This window comes from Nyctereutes procyonoides, unplaced genomic scaffold, assembly GCF_905146905.1.
Source record: "Nyctereutes procyonoides isolate TBG_1078 unplaced genomic scaffold, NYPRO_anot_genome, whole genome shotgun sequence".
Taxonomy (NCBI): Eukaryota; Metazoa; Chordata; class Mammalia; order Carnivora; family Canidae; genus Nyctereutes; species Nyctereutes procyonoides.
This window is the reverse complement of record NW_026575140.1, coordinates 83,750,808-83,763,060: the sequence shown is the minus strand read 5'-3', so window position 1 is coordinate 83,763,060 and position 12,253 is coordinate 83,750,808. Positions and strand designations below refer to the sequence as shown.

At 51.4% G+C, this 12,253-nt stretch overlaps 1 protein-coding gene across 3 annotated transcripts in view; it reads right to left on the bottom strand.

Moving 5' to 3' along the window:
- FLI1 (Fli-1 proto-oncogene, ETS transcription factor) overlaps positions 1-12,253 on the bottom strand; it is a 116,581-nt gene that overhangs the window by 54,197 nt on the left and 50,131 nt on the right. The gene's annotated exons all lie outside the window — the stretch shown is intronic.

Below are 12,253 nucleotides of genomic sequence, written 5' to 3'. Positions count from 1 at the left end.
TGCCCACGCCTCCTGTCCCATCACCTGGTGTAAGGCTGGCTTGCGGAGATCCGCACTGCGCAAGGGAGCCTGGCACTTTGCAGAGACCTCCTACCCACCAAAGCACCACGAGAAGATGCTCCCACTATTCCAGCTCACATCAGATCACAGAGGCCCCGGGCCACAGACTGGGGTGTGATGTTCACTAGATTGCATAATTAAACCAAAGTAAGTTGTCTGCCTTTCAGAAAAGAAGGGAACGATCTCTAACCCAGAATTAATTTATAATCTATATAATCGGTAATTATACAATCTGCAATTGTGAAAATGAGATGGAATGATATACAGAAAATGCTTAGAACAGTCTCTGGCACCCACTGCCACCCGACAGATGTCAGCTATGATGATTCCTAGCGTTCCAGTGAAGGTTTTCTTAGGCTATTTGCTACTTTTCCCTTAAATTCACATGTTAGAGCCCTAACTCCAATACCTCGGAATCTGGCTGTATTTGGAGAAAGGGGCTTTAAGGAGGTGATTCAGTTGAAATGAGGCTCTTCGAGTGGGCCCTGATCCAATCTGACTGGTGTCCTTATAGGAAGAGGATATCTGGACACCCAGAGCCCGCCATGAGGAGAGACAGCAAGCCATCTGCAAGCCAAGGAGAAGCGCCCTCAGAGCCCGCCAGCAACCTATCTTGCACTTCCAGCCTCCAGAACTGTGAGAGAATAATGTGTTGCTAAAGCCACCCAGTCTGTGGAATTTGGTGATGGCAGCCGTAACACAGCCCCTTTGCTTAAGCCCTCCTTATACCTTGTAAAATGACAGTCCGCTCTACCAGCCGACTGTCACTGTTTCTCCCAGGGTCGTTCTCCACCCCAGCAGGAGGACAGCCAGATTTCAAAGAAAAAGGCTCTTCTGCGGCTGTTTCCGGCTGGGATCGGGGAAGAATTACTGGAACCTGCTCCAGGAAGTCTGGTCCTGCACCAGAAGGCTTTGGATGGTGTAGATACGGTCAGAGATGGCAGTTTCAAAGCTGAGCTGCCTGAACAATATCGAAAGGCTCACGTCCCCCAACCACAGAGGTGTCCCTTGACTCAGACCTAAGAGATGCTGGGATCCTTCTTCATGTTTCACTTAAGTGCCCTTGAGTCATGCTCAGATAAAAGCTGGGCTTCCTAGAACCCCTGTCTTTCCATTATTGGACCCATCCTCTGCATCCTGTTAGGGAGCAGACCTGGCTCCAGGTCCCAAACCAGTTTTGAGTTGCCATCCAGGCCCTCCGTGTTATGGTTCCAGGTTGAAAAGCATGACATTATAATCTTCCAGAGAGTCGAGCCTGAGTCCCTGAAATTCCAGGGGGGTCCTACATGAGGAGCAGAGACACATTCCCACCTAGGACCCATCAGTGTGCTTCTGATGATAAAGGTGAACGCTCACCAACCCTGCTGCAAAGAGAGACCATGTAAGGAATTGGGTATCGTCTTCTACTGCAGAGAGTGGCTTTATGCTTGGCCAATCCTGCACAAATCTCAGAGTTTCCAATTAAAGAACATCTTACCTCCCTTCCTCGAGGTCAGGGGAAGCAATGATGGAATATTTGAAGGAAAAGAGGTGGGGCTGGGGATAGCGATGCCCTAAGGAAATAGGAAAGATCCCTCCCATCACTATCCCCAAAGAGAGCGGGCCAGGAAGCAAGAGAAGGAAGGGTTCCAAGTCCAAGGGTGCCAAGCAGGTGGCAAAACCAAGGTTCAAGTCAAAGATGGCAACAGAAACAGATAAGGTAAATTTGGGGGCTTGGATGGCAGACCATAGAGAGACTTCTGGGGGAAATGAGAACAAATAGCTGACGGGACAAAGTGACCGTGTGGTAAAGGGCAGAAAACTTGTTTGAACTCATTTTGGAATATAGTTCACAATCAAAAGAGACTCCAGCCAAGTGGTAACATCACAGGGGCAGAGAACCCTGGCTTCCTCCAGAACCTGTCTGGCCCCTCCTGCCTGACCGGTCTTCGTCCAGCAGGCCAGGCACGTGTGCGTCCCATTGCCTTTCTTTTTCAGGCTCTTTCCCTCACGACTACACGCTGGCCCGCTCCGCCCTCACTCAGCCCTCCTTGCACATTCTCCGGTCAGCTGCAGCTCCCTTGGAAGTTGGAAATACATCCTGCCACGGCGCAACTTCCAACCTCCGAGAGCTCGCTCCATGTGGACCTCAGCAGATCTCCTGCCAGCCGCTTGCTTTCCCACAACTCAGCCTTACCCACCCTCACGTTTCATGACTTCCCCCTCCTGCACCTCCTGCCCAATGCCCCCTGTTCCCACTCTCTCCCTCTGTTTGGGCTTGCATCACTTTGTCTGGCCTTGGGCTGTGGGCACCCTTTCTTTGTCCTTTCCACCTGCACGTGCATCTGATGCTCCCTATTTTCTAAGGTAAATGAGATCTTCCTCACCCCATGAAACCTTCCCTGATAATTCCCTCTAACTCATTTGAACTTTTAACAGCCCAGTAAGAATACTGCTTGGGTAGGCACAAGCCCTCTCTCTCTCTCTCTCTCACTCTCACTCTCTCTCCTACTTCCAGTCATTGCTAAGCAATTGCTAAGCAATGGGCTCCCCCCACCCTTGCCCCATAACAGTATGAAGAAAAGAATTTGTGGTTGGGGGAGGCTGGAAAGAGAGAGATGGAGGAGAACAGCTCCTAAGGGCAGGAGGCCGGAGATGAAGGCCACTTTGTGGGAATAATAGATTTGGGCAGACTGGACCCCAAACAGGCTGATTTAAGATCCTGGTGGACAATTAAATTGGGGATGAGAACATTCTCACCATCTCTGAAAGGAAACAGCACTCCTTTAGTCATTGGAGGCTGGGAGCTATGGGAGCATCCCAAGACCACACCCCTGGCAAGTATGCTTCTGTCTTTAAGATGGGGAGCCTTCTCCGAACTGCTTTGGTGGCAGTGGGCGCAGTGAAGGAGGACAGGCCAAGAGGGAGGGGCGGGCACAGAACATGGCCCCGGGTGTCTGTGGCCAGCAGACTTGTATGAGAGCATGATGTCACTGCTGGGGACTCATGGGGACCACCAGAGGGTAACAGGTGTGGGTGTAGGCACCAAGCTACTGCTTTTATCACGTGAGAAGCTATTCAGCTGGCAGACATTTCAATCACATACTTATAGGTTTTACACACGTGCAGCTCTTGCTGTTTTATGTATGTCTTATAAAGCTGTTTACTTTTACTTAAACTCTTAACACTTCTAGAAGTTTAAACATAAAAATCTTAACACCAAAAACTCCTTGCAGGAAGGACTTGTCAGTTTTCAAGAGCTTTTGGCTGATGACTTGATAAGAATTTAATTTTTGGATGAGAAACCGAGTTTAGAGAGACCTTCCACATGAAATTCACAAACTATTCTTAGGGCCACTAAGTTCCTTCAGTTCAGAACAGCTTCACTTTTTCTATTGACTTTGGGCATGACACAAAAGACAAGTTATTCTTTACAAGGTGGTTGAGTCCGGGTTGCTTTGAGCATGCTACATAAAAATTGGCTTCAAGGTGAAGAAGACAGAAGGTATAGGCACCCTAACCCTGTGTGGCCCCCGTTTCAGGGTTAATTCTTTGCCCTAATAGCTGTCACTGGGAAAGGAAGCCCTGGATTGGTGTCATCATTATATTCTGAGAAGCATCTTTCCTTTGCTCTGCTGATTGCTGGGACAACGAGGCTTGTAATTCAGGGTGCTCTGGTCCCTCAGCCACTGAGTCCTGGACCCAGAGGGAGGCACATGGTGCCTTGACTCCAAGCACATTAGCACCCCACTTGACCCATTTGCCAGAGAGCTCAGACAAGGTCAACTACCTGGAGTGGCAGCTGGAGTTGTGAGCTAAGTGGATGGCCATATTTGCCCACAGAAATGTTGACCAAACTGTGTCAACCTCCCTTCCCATGATCCCCTGCTGGTCCAGGGAACCAACAAAGGTATAGGGCGAATGGGGCACCTGTCTTGGTATGGGATGCTCCTTACCCAATTTGGATGAAGGGCCTTATAACATCGCTTCTAATATCTCCTGCAGTCTCATTATTGAAAAGTGGTCATATACTCAGCCATTAGAAAGACAAATACCCACCATTTGCTTCAACGTGGATGGAACTGGAGGGTATTATGCTGAGTGAAATGAGTCAATCAGAGAAGGACAAACATTATATGGTCTCATTCATTTGGGGAATATAAAAAATCGTGAAAGGGAATAAAGAGGAAAGGAGAAAAAATGAGTGGGAAATATCAGAAAGGGAGACAGAACATGAGAGACTCCTAACTCTGGGAAACGAACTAGGGGTGGTAGAAAGGGAGGTGGGTGGGGGGTGGGGGTGACTGGGTGATGGGCACTGAGCGGGGCACTGGATGGGATGAGCACTGGGTGTTATGCTATATGTTGGCAAATTGAACCCAAATAAAAAAATAAATTCATAAAACAAACAAATAAATAAGTTGAACTGATAAAAAAGAAAAAAGAAAAGAGGTCATAGCAGACAATTAGCGTAGCATTTGTTAGGTGTGAGGCCCTATTTATATGAGTAATCTAATTTAATCCTCTTAGCAATTCTATCAGGGATGCACTGTTATTACCTCTATTTTTTTCAGATGGGAACATGACAATTCAGAAAAGTGAAAGAACTCGCTCAGGTGACACAGCAAGTGAGTGTGATCTGGGGTTCAAATTCAGGTCGGCTGCCTAGTCCCCTCCCAGGGAGACCGTGAGTGCTCAAGGACAACTCCTGAGTTTATTGTAATTTAGAGCCCAATCTTTGGAGCTGGGGAGAGATGAATCCCAGTCTGAGCTCCATCAGTTGCTCATTAGTGTGTCACCTACTGCGATTTATTTATACTCTCCGAACTTCATTTCCTTATCCATAGAATGAGGGTAATGACAGTGCCTCACCTGGCAGATATTGAGTAAAGGTCAAATGAGATACTGCAAGTGAATTTCCCAGAGCAAGTGTCTAAAGTTCTTAGGATGTGGGAAATAGTCAAATCTAAAAGAATCTGGATGCCAGGAGTTGGCATTGGGACCTTTGCATGGGAGCCATGAGATGGAGCGGGGGGGGGGGGGTTGCAGATAAAGCCAGAGATACACCTTCTTCTCCCCTGGGTGAGTTACTTCAACGGAAGTTGCTTAAGGTTCAAAATTAGCAGGTTTAGAGATAATAGCAAGATTTTGAAATGCAAATTCCATGAGGGTTCTGAGAACAGAGTCTGCTTCGCTAATGTGTTTCCACTCCTATTTTTCAAACCATGCACGTTGTTTCATTGCAGCCCGAAAACCTTTCTGGCTTCTGAATTCAGGCTTCTAGATGGCACAGATAACATTCTGTTAAGTAGCCAGGCAAGTGACGGGAAGAGCCATTTAGTGCTGAGCTAATCAAAGTAGAGGTGGCTACCACCTACTGGGAGTGCCACGCGTACATCGTACATCGTATATGGGAGAAATATCAGAAAAATGCCATATGCGTCTGTGAATTCATTAATAAAAAAAAACTTCCCTATTTTGGAATTTGTCATCTATATATCTATATATATATATAGATATATAGATATATATAAGAAATATATATATCTTTCTTTCTCTTCCTTTTCTTTCTTTCTTTCTTTCTTTCTTTCTTTCTTTCTTTCTTTCTTTCTTTCTTTCTTTCTTTCTTCTTTTTTTTTTTAAATACTAGCAGATGTATCTTCCCAAATTTGTTTTCCTTAGATTAAGACAAATGTTACTCTTCGTGTGCACGTCAGTTGGGTGATAGGGAGATGTGGTCAGAGCATTGCCACATGATGGCCTGGCTGATATTAATGATGAGCAAACAATTGCATCTCTGAAAAAGCTTTGCTGAAACAGAGATGGAAAAAACCCCAGAGTAGCGGGAGGAAAAAAAAAAAAGTTTAAGACGATGCCTGGATCATCTCTGCATTCTATTTGGGAATACATGAAAGAAATTTCTGCCGTGGTCCTGTCCACAAAAGAATACACGTATAAGAGTCAGAGGAGGAAAAGCGCCAGACGCCACCATGGAGGGGAGACCCTGTCCTTTGCTCATTCTTACAGCTGGGTTGAGTTTTTATGCTAAGCACAGGGAATGATCCAAGACATGGGGCCCCAAGAAGCACTAATTCTACTTTGTGTCCTCCCCCTTACACTCCCTCTCCCCTGCCCGGAACCCTTAGAGGACCCGTCTCTGTGGCCGATGAGCTTGGCTGGGTGGGTGCAAGGGCCCTCAAAAGCAACCACCCCAAGTTCCCTGCTGCTGCCCTGCTCAGCGGGTCCGCTGGAGTCCCAGACCAGGCCTCTGGAAAGCTAATCTCTGGGTCACCGCAGGGAAGCACACCAGCTTTGGCTTTTTATTACATTCTTTGCATAATGACATGAAGTCCCTTTTCTTGTCAGCCAGAGAGCATATGAAATTCAGACAAGATTCTAGGTAGGAAGCAAAACGCTCTGACTTCTCTGTTTTCGAAAATCGGCAGGCTCTGCAGCAGTGGGACCATCCAGCTCAGGGTCGGGGCAGGGGAGGGGGGGGTCTCGTCACAGTCACATCTAAAGTACCGTGGTCGTATCTAAAGCTGTGAGTTAGGTCGAGCCTTTTGCTTCTCTGACTCTTCTCTCATTGCCAGCCATGCACCCACTCCTTGCTCATTATTTCGGCCCCACACAGGGCAGATGGACAGAAGGTAAAACTTCAAATGAAAAGAACGTAAACTTGGGATGCCTGGGTGGCTCAGCGATTGAGCATCTACCTTCGGCTCAGGTCATGATCCCAGGGTCCCGGGATCGAGTCCCGCATCGGGCTCCCCGCAGGGAGCCTGCTTCTCCCTCTGCCTGTGTCTCTGCCTCTCTCTCTGTGTCTCTCATGAATAAATAAATTTTAAAAAAATGAAAAGAAGGTACACTCTGTGACAGGTTGAATAAAGAAGAAGATGGAAAGCATGAGTCAGCCACCAAATATTAAGCGGAAACCCCTGGGTGCACGGTGTGGTGCTGGAGCTGCCTTGTGCTCGCTCATATTTGCTGGGCTGTCTTTTCCCAAAAGGGCCATGATGATATAGCCAAGCCCCGCCACTCGCCGTCAGCAGACAGGCTCTACTTCCCTGCCCCCTGGAGCCCAGCTGGGCCTTTATAACTGCCTCAACAAGCAGAAGGTCGCAGGAGTCACCTGGCGGGCCTTCCAAGGCCAGGTGATAAAAGGCAGCAGGACTTCCACCTGCTTCTCGTTCTGTCTCGGGGCTCTAGGCCTCAGAAAGCAGCCACCATGCCTCGAGGAAGCCCAAACCAGCCCACGCAGATGAACGACATGCCTGGAGAGGCCCACACGGAGAGGACCCCGAGGCCGCCAGCCACCGGCCAGCATCAGCCTCCAGACTCGGGGCAACGAGCCTTCAGATGAAGGTCATGGTCATGAGCATCACGGTTGTTTTCTGTGGCTAAGTTTCAGCAAACTTCTTACGGAGCCTCAGGGACCAGAACATTTCCTACCACTTTAATCGGCAACAAGAGAACCCAGATCCAAGGCTGCGGAGGATGATTGAACCTGTACCCTTTTCACTAGGTTTCTGACCCTGGCTGCGGGAATCAGCGCCGGGATGAACCAGATGGGGAAACTGAGCCTCTCTAGGTTCACTCGGTGAGGAAGAGTCCGTCTCGGCCTTCGGGCCTACCTCCCCTGATAACCGCCTAGTACGAGGACCCCTAAACAACAACGAGAAAACAAACAAATAAAAAGCAAACAAGGACCACTTTTTTTTTTAATTAAAAGAATAAACAGAACAGGGACTATTTGATACTCTGAAGCTCACAAGGAACTTGTACGATCGTTACCTCTTTTAAGCATTTTAAGAGGTTCATTAGGATCCTCATATTATTAAAAAGGAAATTGAGGCTTAAAGCGGTTCATACTATGCCTTAGGTCTCTCAGCTAGTGAACCGCCCGGCTGGCAGCCCGACTGCAAAACTCACGCTCGCCCCTCAAACTCCTTCCAGCCCCCTGACTATAGTCCTTGGCTGTGCCACAGAGCCAAACCCGCCACGGGAACTCAGAGCGCTTCGCCCATTTTCTCAAGTTATTTTATTGAACTCTCTGCCCCCCCCTTCCCTCTCCTCTCCCCCCTCCCCCCCTTAAATCTTCACTTACTGGGGAGGGGGCTTCTGCAGCGGGCGACCCAGGGAAAGGCAGCCAGCCAAGTTCCTAGAAAATGGAATTAGAATCCTTTGCAGATGAAAGTACTTTATTTAATGGAGTTTAATAAATTAAGGGAATGAGTCTAAATGAGTTCAGAGAAGAGGGTCTCTGTGTTCTATAAAGGCATGCCGTGTAACAGAATCCAGAGCTGTGGCCTTGTGTTAATCATGGTCCCCATTAGATGCTTCTCCATCTCTCCCGTGGTATCTACCTTTGCCTGTTGACTTTGAGTTTTCACAGTCACTGTTTTGACCATAACCACATTTAAAGGGCATCTCTAAACATCAAAGTTAAATCCTCCTCCCACAGAGAATGATTTTACTGCTGAAAAGAAAAAAAGTGCTGAATATGGAAACTAACAGGAAGGGGATAGAAGGTTAGTCTGAACCCCAAGACGGGAACACTTTATAGTATGCTTTACTTTCTGTTTCTTTACAATGGGTCTGACGGCTCTCCTGCCTGCGTTTTCTCGATGACAGTGGGGGTAGCAGAAGGCCCAGCAAAGACCTGTGGTGTAGGGTGGGTTGCCTTTGATCACCCAGGGGGTCAAACTCCACTCCTCTCCCATAGTAGGGGGTGACCTGGTCCCTGGGGTGGACCCCATGGTGTCGGAGGGGTAGCTGGGGACAGGGATGGGAAGCGGAGGGCTGCTTGGGTTAGGAAGCTTTGGATGTTCTCCTCTGCAAACCGGAGCCCACATTCTGCTGCCAGTTCCAAGGGGTGGAGAGGGGTAAACTGAGCCCCCGCTGGTCCGATAGGGTTATGGTGGCGACAGCTGTCAACCAGCAACACAGAAGCTCAGACGCCACGGGGGAGGAGCAGACAGGGGAGGATGGGGACGGAGACCCAGATGTACCAGCGGCCGCAGTTCCCTGTGTATTGATTTCACTCCTCAACTGCATCGGGACTTTATTGGGCCTCATTTCACAGGGCTGGCAGTTCCATGCGCCACAAACACCGGAACACTTCCACACCAGTGGCCCCTGTCCCTCCTCTGGCCTGAGGGACGACCAACAGCTCAATGATTGGCACTGCGGGTCCCCCGGGACCCTGCTCCAAAACCAGAGGTGGGTGCCCCAGGCCCGGGGCACACGTGTACCCACCCTGACCTGGAGGGTGGGGGTCTCTCATTACAGAGGTGGTGGTCAGTGAGGACCACTGACGTCCGGCCTGGCCTGGGAGCAGTCTCTCTCCCCGCGAGTGCCCTTGAGCGCACTTGCCCCCAAAGGGGTCAAAGGCGAAGGGGCAGAGGAAACGGGCCTCTTGGGCTCTCCCCTCCCCCCACAGGGAGCTGCTTCTAAATGGTTTCAATGAAAGGCCCCGGTCCCACGGGTCCCACACTGGGGCAACGCGGAGCCCTCCTGGCTGAGTGCATTTGGGCAAACTACCTAAGCGCTTGGCTCCTGGAAAATCGTAACTGTCTTCCACCAAATGTGTCATGATCTCTGACGACGATGGCCGGCCACACTGCCCTGCCCACAGACAGCTGAAAGCATGGAAGCAGTGTCCTCTGAGGGCAGCTGCTGCAGGGGTCCCCCCAAGTCTGCCTTTCACCCTGCGCGGGGTCTGCAGAACAGCCTGGGCGCTGGGGACAGCTCCTGCCCCGTCCCGTTGCTTGGCAGTGTCCTCGGGGCCTCCTTGTCTCTTGGGTCTGGCTCAGTAGCTGGACCGGGAGGATCTCAGCCTGGGCGGCGGCGACAAGAGGGGACTCTGCGTGAGGATGGGATGGGGGGCAGTGAGGCCGTTCAGACCTGAAAGGATGGGCTCCCCCAAGGGGCAGACAGTTGCCCAGCAGGGGTGGAAATGGCACTTTGTGCAAAGTTTGCAGGCTCTGGGGAGAGGAGGAAGTGAAGGTGGCAGGTGCCCTCTGGTGCTTCTTTGACGCCTGGGGTCACGAGAGCTTGCCCATCCTTTTTTGTTCCCAAACCAGGTCGGCTGCTGGAGACACCCTCCAGGGAGAGAAGCCCCCCCCCCCATCTTACCCTCGGTTTTCCCTCCTACTTGCTCGCTCAGCTCCTGACACCCAGTAGGTGCACAGTGATGACCTTTTCTGATGGATAAAAGCCCCAGAGCTGAGAGGAAGCGCAGCGACGCCCCCGCATGCCCTGCCAGCCCCTCCGCCACCGGCTGGGTTTCCTGTCCTGTGTCTGCCCCGGGGCGACTTCGATGAAGCCGGCGCCCCACGCTTGCCCGCTTTCCTTCACAGCCGCGCCCCACGTCCCTTCCTCGTTCCCGCTGACCGTTCCTTCTGACAGCCCCTCGAGGTCCTGTTCCTAGAAGCTATGATCTTATCTGACAATTTCCTCGTGTGACAGTTTCCGTGGCAACCGGTGTCCTCCCAATCACAGGAAGCCCACGAGGAAACGTGCGCCGGCGGGGGCCCCTCGCTGTCTCCCCTGCAGCTAGGCCCGCGGAGCACCCCGGCAGCAGGGGGAGGGCACCACCACCCCGGGGAGCGGGGCATCCAGCCTCCTACACCCGAGCTGGGCGGGGGGTGCCAGCCACGGCTGGCGCCACCAGGGACAACTCCGTGTCACCGCAATGGGCGGCCAGGCCTAGTGGGAGAGACTCCGTATCAGTTCATCTCCTCGCAGGGCGCTGGGCAACCAGGGGCCCCTGAGCCCATTTCGGCTCCAGTTGGCTTCTCTCCTTCCCATGACTCAGGCCTCAGGGGCCATGCTTGGTGACCTCACGCCCGGCGAGTCCTGGGCGCATGATTTCCAGCTCTCACATCTGGATGAACCATCCTCCCTCCAAGGTGCTTCGTTCTGTTGGGGCCCGGACGGCATGTGGTCACCGCACCGTTGCAGCGACGTGTGGCCGAGTCCCCGAGGGTGGGGGTCCACGGAGGGAGGGGTTCTGGGGGGTCCTCTTCTGGGCCGGCTCAGCAGCCCTGACCCTATCTCTGCCCAGCTCCCCAGCTTTAGTCCTCCCTCTGTTCCCCTCCTCTGGCACCCCCTGCCCCCTGCTCACATTTCCCTTCTGGCTTCTGCACTGCCCGCCTCCGGCTCCCATTCCTTCTCTCCCTCCTGCTCCTCTGCATGCTAATGTTCTGTTTAAAATAGATTCTCCTCTGGTTACATAAGACCCAGACCTTGAACCTTGGGACGCCTACTGCCCCCTGGGTGTCTGCAAATACCCGGGTGAAAACCCGCTTCCTCTGCCCTTGGCTCCCACCCCGGCACAGCACTGCCTCCGCAGCCCTCCTGCCCCATCAGATCTCAGTGACGCACCAAACTCTCATGGAGGGCCTGCTACGGGTCAGGCCTTGGGTGAGGCACAGAGATAAAGATTCCCCAAAACTGCACACTTGCCCTCAAGAAGTTCCAGTCTGGGCAGAAGACTGATCCAGACATCGATACTCGTGTGGAGGTGGGAAGACACAGCAGTGGGGAGGGGCTCGGGGCGGCCTCCTGGAGGAGGTGGTGCCTGAGATGGGTCAAGGGGACCTTCCAGAACACGTCAAGTGCCATGACCTCCAGGAGCTTCCCTCCCCCTCCAGCCCATCACAGTCACCTCCTACACTGCTGAATCCATACTACCTTCTATCTTGACCCCATTCAGCATTTTATTCCAGACTGCTTGGTCACTTGCTTTGCCTTCTCCTTCGCTCCTACCATCTGCAGTAGGTGTTCATCGGTTCACCTTCTGTGTCTCCAGTGAGACCGTACGTCCCTCAGGGACGAATCTTCTTTGCCATTTTCCCTAGACATTATTACCACTGATGGAGAGCCTTGACTCCCTTATCCCTACAGTGGGCACAGTGACAGCACCCGCTTGAGACGGGGCGAGTTAACACACGGAAAGGGCCCCGCACTGTCTTCTTCGAGATGTTGCCTATGGAACCAGACTGACAGGATCTGGGTTCTACATCTACCTCTTGGTAGTTCTGTGACCTGAGGCAAGGCTTTTTAAATCTCTCTGTGCCATAGTTTCTTTTTCAGTAAAATAGCGATGACAATGATTGTATTCTCACTCATGCCTGGCACATAGTAAGCAGTCTCGGAACTTCATCTTCTTTATATGATTCAGAGTCTAACTTATTAAGAAAAGCACCTC